The sequence below is a fragment of the Sciurus carolinensis genome, chromosome 4, assembly GCF_902686445.1.
Source record: "Sciurus carolinensis chromosome 4, mSciCar1.2, whole genome shotgun sequence".
Taxonomy (NCBI): Eukaryota; Metazoa; Chordata; class Mammalia; order Rodentia; family Sciuridae; genus Sciurus; species Sciurus carolinensis.
This window is the reverse complement of record NC_062216.1, coordinates 95,268,410-95,283,922: the sequence shown is the minus strand read 5'-3', so window position 1 is coordinate 95,283,922 and position 15,513 is coordinate 95,268,410. Positions and strand designations below refer to the sequence as shown.

The following is a 15,513-nucleotide window of genomic DNA, read 5'->3' as shown; positions in this document are numbered from 1 at the left end:
GAATTGACTCTGATTTCCTCTCTATTTCTCTATGACCAGAATTCAAATAATGTTTATTAAATCTATCTCAGCAGGAGCTGTAGAAACAAAGGACTTAAGAAAAGAAAGAAACTTTAGATATAATGTACCAATGGTCCCTGATTTATGATGGTTCTACTTATGACATTTCAACTTTCCAAAGTTGTGAAAGTGATAAGCACTGAATAGAAACCATATTTCAGATTTTGAATTTTGAACTTTTCCTAGACCAGTAATTCATACACAACATTGGGCTTTCATGCTGAAAGCTCGCAGTTGGCCATGCAACCACAAGGGTAAACAACACATGCTCTACAGTGTACTGTGTTGCTAAGCAACAATGTTCATTGGTGAGGTGTATTAAATGCATATTTGCCTTACAGTATTTTATTGGTACATAACCCCATTGGAAGGTAAGGAGGATCTGTAGTTGTTTATCTAATGCAGACATAGTCACCAAGTGGGTTGGTAGCAGAATAAGGACAAGAGCTATGCTGGCATTGCTCTACATTCTCCCTCAGCTGTACTAGACCACTCTTGTTGGATTAGTGCCATAAATAATACCTCTCTCAAGAACTCCAGGACCAACTGTAATTCTCTAACTCTCACATATGGCAATAGTTCAACTCATTGAATGCTTTACTCTGTACCAACCACTCTTTTAAGTAAAAAGCAAGTCAGCCTAATACTTCTATGGCATTTACTCTCATGAACCCCATTTTGCAAACCAAGGAAAAAGAAATTAGGAAATTAGGTTTTAGGAAACCAAGGAAAAGAGAAATTAAAGTGATTCACCTACAATGCCACATCCTGTAGACTAGCTCTAAAAGCCATGCCCTAGACCACCCTGTCATATATCCTTCATCCCCCACTACCCTTCATTGGGCAAAACTCAGACTTCCATCCTTTGGAAAGTGATTCCTAATTCTCCCCTCACTTTGAGCTGAGTTGAAAATCCTTCCCACCTGGGACCCTTGCTCATATCATGTTTATATAGTTGACTACTCATTTGTCTATTTTCTCCACTGGATTGCAAACACTGTGGGAACAATGACTATTCTGCTCTTTCTAATGTTCACAGGATTTGATACAATAACTGATACAGTGATCCCTGAACAAAAAATCTCTGAATGGTCTTCCTCACTAACCTTCCTACATTCAGTCTCTCCTCATTCATTTTTATTTTCCATCTTGAAGTAAGCTTGGGAAACTACTAAGCAGTTTAATGTTTTACCACAGTGGAGACAGGTCAGTCCTTCGTTTGCCTTCATTAATAACCGAGATAAGTCTTTGTACTACAGTTCCACAAATGTTGGACATGAACTTTTCACACTATTAACAGTGATTTTTTTCACTCACAATCACTATATCTAGAATCAAATTTGTTTTACATTTTATACTAAGATTTTTTTAGAGTGGAATAATTCCATGAAGATGCATTCATTTCTTTACTTAACCTCTTTAGATCAGAAATTAAGTTTCTGCAAGAAAGTGAAAGAAGTATTTGGCCTTAGCAGTGAAGATTCTAGATCATTCATAGCTAAAATGTGCTTTAGAATCTATTATAGTGAAATATGCTTTAAATGAATTTATGTTTAAATGTGCTGGTTGTAACTGAAGTGTCCAGACTGCTACTGTGGCCTCTGATTTAAAGTCATATGCAGGGTATTAATAAATAATGTTAAGTTAGATGGATATTCGGGTGGAAAAGTATACTTTCGTATTTTACATCATATAAAAAAGTAATTCTGCAGGGAGCAGATCTTAGTGTGAAAAGCAAAACAATATTTTCTTAAAGAAAATATCTTTCTGATCTGTGAGTAGAAAAAAACAAACAAAACAAAACCCACTAATCATAGAAGAATGATACTAAGAAATTGGACTGAATCAAAACTAAGAATTTATGTTCATTGAAGAAAAAAGAGTTAAAAGGCAAACCATAGACTGGAGAAGACATTCACAAAACATATCCAGCAAAGGAATTAAATCCAGCATAAACATCCCACACATCTTTATGAAAAGGTAAATTTTTCAATCAACAAATGGGCAAAACCTAGGGCATTTCTCTTGTGAAGTGTCGGATCGCCACATGAAATCAACAAACGCATGAAACAGTGCTCAGTTTTTCAGTGACCAGAGAAACAAGTAAATCCATTGTCATATAACTTACTCTCTCACCAACATGGCTAAAATCAAAATGACAGAAAATATGAAGCACTGTCAAGAATGTAGAACGAGGGACCACTGTTATTGGGAGTATAAACTAAACAATCACTTTGGACAACTCTTTGGCAAATTTTATTAAAACTGTCTACACAAAGTAATCTCTCACCTGGGTATACCAAACAGAAATGTGTACATATGTTCAACAAAGATATTTACAAGAATGTTCTTAGCAGCACTGTTCCTCAGAAACCCACTATAGAATCTGCCCAAGTCCTCCTCAATTTTAGAACAGATCAAGTATGGTTTATCTACCCTATGAAAGACTACAATGAGAAGGAATAATCTACAAATACCATAACAGTGTGGATGAATCTTACAGCACAATGTTAAGCAAAGAAATAAGACACAAAAGGATGCAAACTACATAATTTTATTAATTTTTAAAAAACTCCCAAAGCTGACAAAGCTACTGCATATTTTTATCTGGTTAATCCATGAGTTAGAAGTTAAGAAAGTGGTTACTTTGAAGAGCAATAATGACTGGCCAGGAGTGTGAAGGGGATTATAGGTGCTGATATTTTTGTTTAGACTTGGAAGCTAGAACCTGAGAGGTACTTAAATATGTTAACAGTATGGTACTTGTGATATATTCACTATTCCACAGGTATGTTGTACCTAATAAAATAATGAAAATCACATGGCAATGAAACTTGGTGGAGTCAATAGCCATTACCTATGTTTATTATTAACCCACACCTAAAATGTGTGTCAGTTTTGGTTTCTTGAGTACACAGAAAGTACTTTGTTTCATCAAATATTCCACTGTGATAAATGAAGGAATCAAGTATCAGTTTCGTGGGTTGAATTGTGTCTCCCATCTATATCCTTATTTTGAAGTCCTAAATCCCAGGAACTTAGAAGAATCTTATTTGTAGATATGATAATTGCAGAAATAATTAGTGAAGATGAGATTACACTGGAATCAGGTGGGTCCTTCACCCAACATGACAGATATTCTTACAAAATGAGGAAGTCTGTACACAGAGATATGCATAGAGGGAAGATGATGTGAAGACACAGGAAGAACACAGCCATCTGCAAGCCAAGAAAGGGAGGTCTGGAACAGATCCTTCCCTCTCAGCCCCAGAAGGAATCAATCCTGCTGATATCTTGATCTCAGATTCCCAGCCTCTAGAACTATGAGACGTCATATTTCTGTGTTTAAATCACCTTGTTTGTGGTGCTTTGTTACAGCAGGCCTAGCAAATAAATACACTAGAAAAATGGAAAGATTAGTAAGTTGCTTATAGATACCAACCCAGGTAGCAGGAAGAGAAGGTGGTGCTGATGGCTCCTCTTCCTTGGAACACTCACCCCTCATACTCGACCACCATTAGCATCTCATGCACTTGGCAAGGCTACTCTAGGGAGTGGGGGCAATGGAAGCTCATGCAGGGTAATGACAAGACCTTTTCTCTGTTTTGGAACAATGTAGTATTATGAATCATGTGCTACATTGAGATGCCATATAAAATTCAAGCATCCCCAGTGGCCTCAGAGAGAAATTCTCAGAATTTCCTGACCTGGAGGTGGCCAGGATCTGAAGTACTTAAAAGAATTGAATTGGTCCACTTGATCATACGCGAAGCAGCTGTTCCCATCTTGTTTTGGTCGTGACCTCTGTGAGATTCTATTCAAAGTTATATATCTTCTTATCAGACAAATGTTCATATCATCCTGATTTTTAAGGCAGAGAATGTTTCTTAGCTTGCTTCCAGAAATAAAGAGGGATGGCTGAATCCAATGGGGTTCCCCTTGTCACCTCAGAGGAAGTCGGTTTCATTAGATCTCATGCCAAGGCTCAAAGGTACCACTGTGGAAAGTTTGTGACTTCCCAACATGGGTTATTTTTGCTCTTTCCCTCTCATATTTACCATAGCAATTAGAAGATAATTAGAACACAAGAGATTGTGTGCCTATCTTTAGAGATAGAAAGGAAGGGGAAAGCTAAAGGATACAAGTTTTATGCATCCAGATTTGGGGAAAGACGAGACTTGGGAGAGAGTGAGTAACTGAGAGGAGAGGGCACAGGTTTTGTGGTAGGTAAAAACCAAAACCAAAAAGCATTTCTTTCTTAGAAAGAATGCTCATTGTCTTTCATGTGGGATTTCCAATATTTCATTTATACTCCCCTTTCCAACACATCCTTATCAGTGTTAACTGCTAGGAGTATGGGCAGTTATGTTGTTGATTAGGTCTGGTTAGTAGGGGAAAGACAGGTAAAGATATATAGCCTTTTATCTGTTTACACTGGGGTATGTTACTGAAAGATTTCATAACTCCTAAGTTATAAGTTGTCAGATATGCTCAAAAAGTACAGGGTGCTCATGCTTGAGTATGGGTAAAATAACTTGTTCACCATTATATTTGCAAAGTTAAACCATCTTTCCGGCATGTAGTAAATACTCAGTAAATAGTATGAGTGAACAAATGAATGAGTGGGATGGTATTGTCATGACATTTGTAGTCACAAATTTGGATATTAGTCTAGATGGAACCATTAAATGTGTGTGATGAGTCATTTCATCTTTGGGACTGACTTTCCTATTTCACAAAATGAAGAAATGGGATCAAATATAGATATGATACTCAAACGTTCTACAGTTTAGAATATACCCAGTAAAACAAGCTCTTTGCAGTCACTGCTATGTATTATAGACAAGATGGTGTGATACATGCCAACATATAGGAAGTCTAGGAGTTCAGGGAAGTCTAATTTGGAAAAAAAAATTTTTTTTTTTTTTGTTCTGTCCTAAAAGAATCTGAGACCTAAATTTACCTAAAGTGCAATCCCATGATCATCAATGCACTCAGCAGCACTTGCATAACCACTGCCTCGGGCAGGACGGACAAAATAGTAGGAGAAAAAGAAGGGAAAGACAGTGTCACAATCCTACAAAGGAGAGAGTTTTGACAAGTACAAGTTGCTGAAAAAGAAGCAAACTGCTCCTTTGGTTGAGAGAAATTAGCATTCTCAAGCCATCAAAGATTCCTGCAGCTTTGGGAACAGTCACCATTAGAGGATCCCAATGCTCTGAAAGCTCTTTGGTAAGAAAACAAATGTCCATCTTTGAGATTATGTGCTATCTTCAGGACACAGTGTAAACAAACACAACAGAACTAAGACTGAACTCACAAGGAGGGAACAGAGTAGGATGGAATAAAAATAGACTGACATAAAGTTGACTTATTACTATTACTAATATTGTTTTATTAATATTTACCAGGACCAAAGCATTAATTTAAATGGACTATTTCCTCTTAAGTTTTAGATGAATAGCTCTGTTTCACTAAATTAATATGATTCAACTTTAAGATGCTATTATTACTGGCTAAAACCACACTGTTACTGTTCACAAATCTTTTAGTATTAAATATCCTTTCTTGAAACTCATAAGCAAAAATCTTTAATATATGTACACATATATATGTATATCTTTAATATATGTACACATGGAATTGTTTCAGATTATTTTATTCAGTCTATCAACTTCTGAAGATTCCTTTGACTTCTTGATAGTATGTGCATCAGTGGATCTAATTCTGCTTGAAATGCTTAAATGGTTTTAAATACATTGGGACCAGACACATAAAAATGATCTTCCTAACTTCCAAGGATCCAACTCTCAAGGATTCCTGAATTTTCTGCTCACTTTTGTGGACTGTGTCCTCTCAATGACCTGTGATAAAAAGTGCATTATTTTAAAAAGTGACCTAAAATGTGGGGCATTTTCAAAATACTTTTTCTCATTTTTTGCCTCAGGCAATATTTTTTCCTGCCTCCTGTGGACATCTTGTTATTCACCAGTGAATGTTACTGACCTAACAACTCCTCAACTGAGGTGGAAGGGTGGAAAAGAGGATTGGAGAGGCCCTATTTTTGGATGTGCTACCTAAATTCCCAGGGAGGGCTTACTTTTCCTTTTCTCCTTCAAGACTGGCTTTGCTGTTTGGGACCAGGTCTGGAGAAACCTGGGAAGTTAAGTACCTTAAAAACAAAATAATAGGACATCCAAAAACCATAGGGCGCATTTTATCAACTGTAGCTTGAAAATACTTTTGCTGACTGAAGAGGTAAGGACACAACTTTAAATTAAAACATGAAAAAAAATGAACAAACATTATTCTTAGTGTCTGGCAATTATAGTAAGTCTACTTTTCCCCCCACACTTAGTCACATTATTGGCTACACAAAGCAATATATAATTGTCTTTGCTTTAAGACAGGTGTAGAATAAGTCAGAAAAATGTCTATTAAATGAAGATCTCACCTGAAATCAGTTCTTTATTTAAAGCTAGGTTTCTCATTATGAAGTAAATCTCCTAATCAATACTGCCGGTAATGAGCCCCATATTCCATACTGCTTGATCCCATAGAACATCCTGATCTGGTAAGATTTCATGAGAAATGATGAAATCATTTAGTGATGGAACTAAATGCCAGGTCTCAAGTATCTCTTTTCTAAGTTCCATGGACCCAAATTTTGTACCTATGTTATGCTGTGAAATAACTGCGGATCCTCACACTAAAGATTCTGATCCAGTAGATATGGGGTGGTGACAAAGAGGTATATTTCTGTCACTCAAAATAAAGACTGTCACCTCTGAACCATCACTCTTCACAAAATGTGTTAATAAAAAAAATAGATTTGCCTCATTATTGAAGTAAAAATAAGAGGTGAATACTCACAGGAAATCCATGCTCAGAGGAAGACAATTTCAATAGCTGAGTAATATTAAGGTTAATTGCCTCCTCTACCTCTTGAGGCTTTGTTATATTTATCTGAATGCTCATTGTTTATAGATGAGTTCAAGTGTTTGAATAGTTTAAAAGCTCTCACTTTGAAGACTATTTTCTGCTCTTAATATTGCATGTAATCATTAGCTATACTAGTCATCTGCAAAGAAAAAAAAAGGCCTTGTTCAGATTCTAATAAACATGTTTGAGGAGCTACTAGGAAATCAGTTCACTTATTTATATTTCTATCTCATAATATATAAGACAAGTGAAAAGCAAAACAATTAATATTACCTGTGGCTGGTGAGTTAATAGCCTAGAGTAGGGGTTGGTGACACATTTCCTTTAAAGGGCCAGATGGCAAATCTATAACCTGTGAAGGTCACAGTTATTCATTGGTTAGAGCACTAAGGCAGCCACAGACAATGATACCTAGCTGAATGACACTGGCTGATTTCCAATAAAACTTTACTTTAGACTCTGAAATCTCAATTTCACATAATTTACCCTTGCCACAGAACAATAATATTCTTTGTATTTTTTCCACCGTTTAAAATATAAGAACCTTTTTAGTTCAAAGGATATGGAAAAAATCAGGTGCTAGATCTGACCCTCAGGTGGTATTTGTCAATCTCTGGGGTAGAATGCTGAGTAGGTGAAACTACATTCAGATCCACAGCTGTGTGAGACTGTTTCTTCTGTTATGCTCTGTTACATCATTCTTTAGTCACAGGCTGCAGTACTAACTCCAGTTCACCACCAGACAAATGCATAGGGAACAAGGAATGTGAATGGGTAAGATACACTGCAGAATCATTGCTCCTACAAACTCCCTACAGAGCCCCTGTGTTGCCTTGCAGGGGTTGGATTACATGCATGCAATAAAGCCCCAAACATGAGAACGTGAACATGGAACACGAGAGGCCCTGGAACTCTCTACTGTCTATGTTTTGTTTTTCTCACCTGGTAAATCCCGGTTTGACAGAATGCACCTCAGCAAGGTCCTACACAGTCTTACCAGAAAAGTAAGAACTTAAACCAGTTTGGTTTAAATCAGACTACAGATCTTGCCTTGGAATATCTCTTATCCATACAGCAGAACCATTTTCATCATCAAGCTAATGCCTATAAGCAGAGTCAATTTGGTTCTCCTACTTTTTCCAACTAAGTAGCACTATGAGATAAGAGAAGCTTATGGCTAATAGAGAGCTATGGATGATAAAAAGTTTAATCTATTAATATAGGACAGCATTTCCCAAAGGATGTCATGCTAAATGCCGACTGTTAGATGTTCTGCCAGAAAAAAGGCATTTCAAGGTCTAATAAGTTTAGGATATGTGACATAAAATATCCCTCCTTTTTTGATGATTCTTAATGTGCATTAGTATATTAAAGGCTCTGAGGATTCCTGCAATAAAACTGCCTAATAGGTTAAAGCAAGTGTTTTTCAAAATTAATTCTTTTTTCTTAACTGTTATTAATATCCCAGAGAAACTAATGGTTTCGCAAACTACATTCTGGGAAACACTGCTGTAGACAAAGAAGAAGGAGGGAGAGGTTTTTAAGTAGGAGAGTGAATTATGTTCTAGAACAATCCTTTTGGGGACGATCATATCTTCCCCCCTAGTTTTTGCCTGTTTAGGAAACTGTACTCTATTTAACCCACATGATCGACTCAGAAAAACAGGAGCTCTATCTGTAGAGGTGACAATCTTTTTAAAAAAGTAATCAAGCCATTATGGGTTTAAAATGATTCAAACAGTCCAGAGGACAGTATGAAAAGCAAATGTTTTCTCACTCCTAGCCCAACAGCCAGTACACTTTCCAGAGGGATCACTTTCTGCTTTATTTTTCAGTTCTTCTCATGGCAACTCTAAATCACATGCATGCAAGCTTACTGTTTTAAATTTAAATGTTAAGTAGTATATAGTGAAGGAATTCATTCTCACACTTCTTCCAGCCTTGCCCAGCTCCCACATCCAACCTGTCACCCACTGCACCAATCCTACTTTGAAATTCCATCTCAAGTCCCCGCACTTCTAGGGCCCTTGCTTACCAGTGGACTCTCCTGTACCCTGTCCTAATTGGTCTTCCTACTTCCGATCCTTTCTCCATCCAGTCCATTCTCCTTATTGACTCCAAATAGGTTTCCTTAAAATATAATTTAGGACAGTCTCTGGCCTAAAAGTCTTCAAGGCTTAGCACTAAGATGAAATTAAAAATGTTGAAGACCTGTGGAGTTGTGTGTGACTCACATTCTCCCCAGCTCCCCATATTCCCATGTGGCAGCTCAGAAACCAGCTCACACTCTCCAGCACATGTGTGCTTTCTTTGTCCCTTGAACACTTTAGTCTTTTTTCTCCCTTGGGCATCCCCATCTGCTATTTCCTCTGTCCAGATGCTTCTGTCTTTCCCTCTCTCTGTCTCTTGAGTCAACCCTGTGCTTCTTTCTAATCTCTCTGTGTCAAAGAACCCTTTCCAGAGTGCTGAATCTGCATCAGTACCCATTTTCTGTCCACACTACTTCTCACAATTTGTCGCTCTACATTTATTTTGTAAATGTCTGTAAATTCCAAAAGGGAACTTACATCTGCTTTGGTCAACACTAAATGTGGGAAAACTGCCACGGTGTCTGGTCACAGAATGGTTTTAATAATGTATGATATGAATGAAGGCAGCTGGTAGGGATTTTTATTAGTTTTATATGTCCTGACGTCTCCTTACACGCAACTTTAGAACCATCTGGATTTTTCTTTTTTACAAACTTATCATCCAAAAGTTTCATTTGTTCATCTCTGTTAGGACTGGAACTTTAACAGTCATCTCTTATACCTTTCCCTTTAGGCCTTTCTCAGCATTTCAGTGTATTTTATTCTCTTCTTGGAAATCGGTTGCACTTATTTTCTGCAACATTCAGTTGGTGCCTAATCTTCTCTTTCCCGGAAATACTTTATTTGCTATTGTTAATTAAAATACCTTATATTTGCCTTTTTTGTCTTGCTAATGATGTCACAAGTTTTTTGCATTCAGGACTTGGTATGTACTATACTGATGTACCAGGCGTGCCCCTACCCAGAGTGAGTGCATGAAAGAAGTTATTGCCATTCACCACTCTTAGTGGCCCTATTTTGAGACCTTGGTATGGGAATTTGATCCATTTCCTTCTACTCTGTTTTCTTCAAGAGTTCTGAGTGCTTTGCCATCATGCTGGAAAGGAAAGGTGGGATACAGAAAAATTCTGACATCAAAGAGAAGGACTCAAGGGAGGAGAGTGGGCACAGTAAACTGGCCTGAGTTTTCTTGGTTCCTCTTTAGCAGGCACCAGAGATAAGGAGATAAAGGCAATTTAGTAAGGGAGAAGGGGACTTCATTGATTAAACAAGTCCTAGAATTTTTAAGAGGGTGTCTCCATCAAGATTTTGAAGATATTGTATTTTTAGAATCAAATGAAACACAGAAGACTACTTCTTAAAGAAGATTTCAATTATTGACTCACTTTCTCATTATTCAATTTGTGGATGATTTAGATCCAAACATTAATGTAATTCAGGAACTCTTTGGGATCCAAGAAGTTATTGTTTACTTTTAGTTGCCAGTTCCAATCTTGTACAAATAATAATATTTAAGGAATATTTAAAATAGATAACTTTTTTGTTTTATTTTCTTTTTAACAAAATAGAGGGTTATAAATGTTTTGCAATGCTTTTATGTATATATTATTTCTATTAGTCTTTAAAACAATCCTGTATACTGAATGGTATGATACTGAATGGTTAATGTTATTACCATTTTATAAATGATAGGTCTGACACAAAAAAAATTTGTAACTTATTAAAGGTTATAAAAAGAATTAGTGATAGAGCTGGGACATGAGCCTGCGTATCTTGTGATACAAATTAAGAATAGTTTCTGGTATGCTGTACTTCAAAACCTTTATAAGGTACTTAACCTATCTTCCTAAAGCTACTTCTGAAAAATGGAGTAGAAAGGTTAAGCCTATGAGAATGCCATCTTTGTTAGCATGACACTATTTGACACCAGCAGATATTTTTATAATTACTATATTTTTACCTAGAGATAACATATCCACCTCTAAGACAAAGAGAAAATATTGTCTGTTGTCTTTATTTTGTCAGTGGGGAAACTGAGATAAAGAGAAGCTTAATGACATGCTTGAGAACATCAAAGCAAGCAGTGGTTAAATTCCAGATTTGTGGTGGTGAAGTCACCTTAAAAGTGGAACATGCTATAAGACAATGATGTTATTTAGTAAGTTCTGGAATGGGGTTGTCAACCTGGGTTCAGGGCATAATATGCAGGACCCAGTGCAAAATGAAAAATTTAAGAGCCAATTGTTTGAAAAATAAGACAGCAGACAGTGGCAGCAAAACATTAAACAGAATGCCCTCTTAAGTGGAGGGCTCTACACAACTACAGGTTGCACTTCCACAAAGCTGGCCTTGTTTGGAGTCCTTAGACATCTAGAATGTGAATGTTTGAACATTAGAAGGTTGTGAACTTCTGAAAGTGTATGCAGAATTCTATTAATGTGCATGTGTTTGTTTTTTAGATTCCATTTTAACTTTAAAAGTTGTTACTCAACTTAACTTTTCTTAACCAAAGTAAGCTTTAAAAACATTTCTTCAAGAATAATGTATGCTCCTACAGAACCCACAATGTCAGAATATATTGGCAGGTTCAAGCATGTGGTGGCTCTGGGCATGATCCTCCATGAGAATATATTTGTGAGTGAGTTTTCATGAACACATGAGAGTTAATACAAAATCAAGTAATTTTAAGGCTAACTGGATATTGCACTCAAGAAGGCTTCTTCTGGAAGGCAATGGTGAGATGGGATGGTCCACATGACCATATTCTTGATATATCTCAGTGATACCCACAGATAAGCTATTTATTTTTCGGTCCTTAAAGAAAGCTTCTCCATCTTCTGAGTCTGGGTTACATTTAGCTTCCTTTAAGGGAAAGTATATTATCACATTAATTTTTCCAGTGATGCTAAGACTTACCAAATCATGGTGATTCTTTAGAACCAAATATTAGAAATCTGAATAAGGTAGGAATTTGTCAACAAAACAGGTGCAGAAGATGCCCTCAGAACTGGGAAAGACCACTGGGCTAGGGTCATGGCTCAGTGGTAGAGCCCCTGTCTAGCACTTGTGAAGTACTATGTTCAATCCTCAGCACAGCATGAAAATATATTTTAAAAATGAAGGTATTTTTAAAAAAGAAAAAAAAAAAAAAAAGCAATGGGAAAGACCTGAATTCTTAGAAACACTACAAATAAAATGTCAGGGCACTTGAGTCTTTGCCAGTTAAAACTTCTTGGCCATCTCTAGAAACCCCACATTCAAATATCCCTAGAAGTTCGCTAGGATGCCACTCTTGTACTTTGGCAGCCTGCCTTACATTTTTATTTAGTTCCTTTGTCCTACTTTATAGCTTTTGTACTAAATATGCCCCTTAGTCTAATCTCCAACTCATGTAAATGGAGATATAGAGAGGGGTCATTGAAACCACAGGGTAATTCTCAAATTTCCATTTGCACAGTGTCAAACTTCTCTGGACACAGCATCTAACCAGCAGAAAAACGCTATCCACTTGAGGTTTTCCAGTCACTTTGCTATCCCCACTGTCCTTATTCATGCACATGACATAACCAGTTGCCAAAGTCTTGCAGATTCAGCCATAACCTTGGTTGCTCACACTAGGTAACTCATCCATGGCAGGAAAAAAAAAAAAAAAAGTTGATAATCCTACCTGCCAGGAGAAGTGACAAGGTAAGGGTGCTGACAGGAAGGACACATTCCTATGATTTCTAGAATAAGGCTAGACAGGAACTGTATCTAATTGTTCCCAATTGCCCCTCGGGTAATCTTACTCTTTGAGGGGCGGTGAGCAGCCTTCCCGAAAGCCATCTACTACAGTTGGAGTCTTCAGGCACCTGCTCCCCTCCTCTCTCCGTGATGACCCCATCGCAGGAAGAGGTCAAAAACTTCCAACGGCCCCAGACCTCACTTCAAGGACCCCTCGCCTTTCAGCCTCGGGTTAGCGACCCCCGCGAGTCCTGAGTAGGAGGGTCCGAACGTGCGCAGCGTGGGGTGGGGCCTGGGGCTAGTGAGGACGCGCTTCTGGGCCAGGATAGCACGCCCCGCGGTCCCGGAGCGGAGAGGGGACCGGCTGCAGGCGCCGCTCGACACGTGGCCCCAGAATTTGCGCGCTCTCTCCAGGAACGGCGCCAGGGGCCAAGAAGGCCTACGTGGGACCCATTCCGACGCCTCTCGCCTTTGGTCCCTAGCCACCACAGTGAGGTCCTCCACGTTAACCTTTTCTGGCCCTTACAGGCTCGTCGCCGTTACTGCCCCCTGCGCACCCTACCTTGGCGCGCTTGCCAAAGCCAAACGTGCCTACAGGACGAGTGGCGACTGGGGCGCGGCCGGGGGCCGCTTTAGGGGTCAGAGCCGCTGCAAATGCCTCTCTCTTCCCACCTGGCTTCACGCCCACCCTCCCGAGGTCCCGCAGGGATCCGCCCCTCCCGGCGAACCCAGCCGAGCCCTCCCTCCCAGGAGGGCCACCCCCAGCCCGGTCTTTGCCTTCGGAGCGCGTGGGCTCTGCGAGCCGAGGGGCAGGGGACCCTGGAATACCTGCTCCTCCAGCACGGGAGTGGGTTTCAACTAGTGGTCCGCTAAATCCCGGTCCTTCCCCAAGGCTACGGGAAGTACTCCAGCCACAAGGAAACTGCTCTGGTCTTTCGGCTCCCAAACGTGACACTGTATATATCCGGCTCGGAGACTGGGTGTGGGGCGGGAGGAAACCACCCTCCCTCCGACCTTCCCTGTCGTCGTTGGGCGCAGAGCCGCAGGCAGCCTCTGCCCGTGGCGGGAGGAGGGCTAGGGGCCGCGAGGGCCCTACAGGCCTCCGGACGGCAGCATCTTGGTCAGGGCGGCTGTGCACGCAGGCCCGCCCCGCAGCCTCCATTCATACAGCACCAAGCCGATCCACTCGCTATTACTCCCGGGGTTTTGTGTGGGTTCCCCCCCCCCCAACTCATTTTTCTTTCTTTCTTTCTTTTTTTTTTTAACTTGGTGGGTGAGGGGAAAGTTAGCTGGAAAGGCGCCCCTTCCTGGTCGGGGAAAAAGGGAGTTCCCATGCCTTGAAAGAGAAAGATTGGGGCGGGGGGAGGGGATAGAGAAGAGAAGGGTGGGTGGTTCTGGTCTGAACGCTTGGAGGACAAACCATTCCCCACCCCCTTAGCAGAGAAGGCAGCCACAGATCCCAGTTTTCCCTGCCCCTCTTCCTTGCACACCCCTGGAAGGATGCTCTTCTATCTACTCCAGACGCTGCGGAGGCGCCCTGCGATGACCGACAAGCTTTTTAAAAACCCAGGGGCGGGAAGGTGGGGGGTGATGGGGAGGACGGGAGGCAAGGTTTACTCATACTCTGGGTTTGGAGAGCAGAAATCAGGTTCTGCTTGCTTTTGGTGAGGGTGGGATGGGTTTGTGGACAGGAGACTAGAAAGGATCATCATGCTGGCTGCAGGAACAGCAGCCGGCCAGCAGTGCTCAGCAGCACTTCTCCGGATTTAAAAAAATTAAACAAAAATTTTTTCTTAGCCTATTAGCTTTTTAAAAATTTGGTTATTGTTAATTCTAAGCAGAAATACTGGAGCTGTCAAGAAAGACTTGTAGAGGGATGGACTGACACAAGAGTGGAGCCCTTACCCTCAACCAGGAAGTGCTGAAAAATGGCCAACGCCCATATTAATTCCCTAGACAATGTGGAAGGTAAATCTCTAAATAAATATGCCGTGTTAAGAAAAACGAAAAGAGAATATTGCCCTGTTTTTATGATTCTCATTACAACACCCAGCATGCAATGAGTAAATTTTGATTCATGAAGGTTATCAATATTGAAATGAGCAACTTCATACATTAAAAAAAAACACAAAGATCTTAAATTGTCTGCTACTGTTAAACAACGTGGAACCTGAACACACTGTGGCTCATTCCCTCTGGTGACTACCTGAAAACAAGAGAGAGAAAAAGTTAAGACAAATAAACGTACTCATTGTTACCCCTCTGTCCCCCAAGAATAAATCTGAAGGTGTCCCCAAAACATGTGACAGTCCTTGAAATGATACTGTCAAGTGCTGGTGAGAAAACATAGAAACCACTTATGCATAGCAGATGTAAGGTAAATTGTTGCAACTCTTTGGAAAGCAATTTAGCAATGTGTTTCCTTTTTGTTGTTGTAGACCTTGTGATAAAGGATTTCCCTTTCTTAGAATATATCCAAAGGAAATGTACAAAATGAGAAATGACATATGGACAGAGTTACATATTTGTTACAGCTATTTATACTATAGAAAATAAAAAGCATACTTTCAGTAAATTATTCAGAGGTAAAATGCAACATTATTACAGATTGCAGAGTCATAATTTGAGTATCACCATTTAAAATGATATTCATAAATGTATATATGTCAAGTTGCGAGAGCCACCATAACAAAAGTAC

At 39.5% G+C, this 15,513-nt stretch overlaps 1 protein-coding gene across 4 annotated transcripts in view; it reads right to left on the bottom strand.

Moving 5' to 3' along the window:
• Positions 1 to 13,981, bottom strand: part of Far2 (fatty acyl-CoA reductase 2) — a 151,613-nt gene extending 137,632 nt beyond the window's left edge. For 2 of the 4 annotated variants that reach the window (XM_047548353.1, XM_047548352.1), the window contains exon 1: positions 13,644 to 13,980. The gene's annotated coding sequence lies outside the window, so the exon portion shown is untranslated. Of the gene's footprint in view, positions 1 to 12,880; positions 12,942 to 13,643 lie in introns of those variants that run through there. The other 2 variants (XM_047548358.1, XM_047548356.1) reach the window with 2 other exon arrangements.
• Between the last annotated feature and the right edge of the window lie 1,532 nt (positions 13,982 to 15,513).